Below are 337 nucleotides of genomic sequence, written 5' to 3' on the forward strand. Positions count from 1 at the left end.
ACTCAGAGAAGTGTCATTCTCTCTTGCATTCTTTTAATCCTCTTCCCCTACCCCCATCCCTTGTACGTAACCAGCTTCATTATTTTCTGATTTTTCTTTCCTGTTGTTATTATTGCTTTGTAAATCTAAGCAAATAATGTAGGTTTTCTAATTTGCCTTTCTTTCTTGCATGAAAAAGGTAGCATACTACTTATACTCTTTTGTAATTTTATTTTTAAAATTAGCAGTATATCTTGGAAATCATTCCATTATCAGTTCATAGAAATCTCCCACCTTCTTGTTTCATAGCTGCATAATACTTCATTGTGAAGATTGTTTTCTCTTTTGATTTTTTGTT

The sequence above is a fragment of the Bison bison genome, unplaced genomic scaffold (genome assembly GCF_000754665.1).
Source record: "Bison bison bison isolate TAMUID 2011002044 unplaced genomic scaffold, Bison_UMD1.0 scf7180017860989, whole genome shotgun sequence".
Lineage (NCBI taxonomy): Eukaryota > Metazoa > Chordata > Mammalia > Artiodactyla > Bovidae > Bison > Bison bison.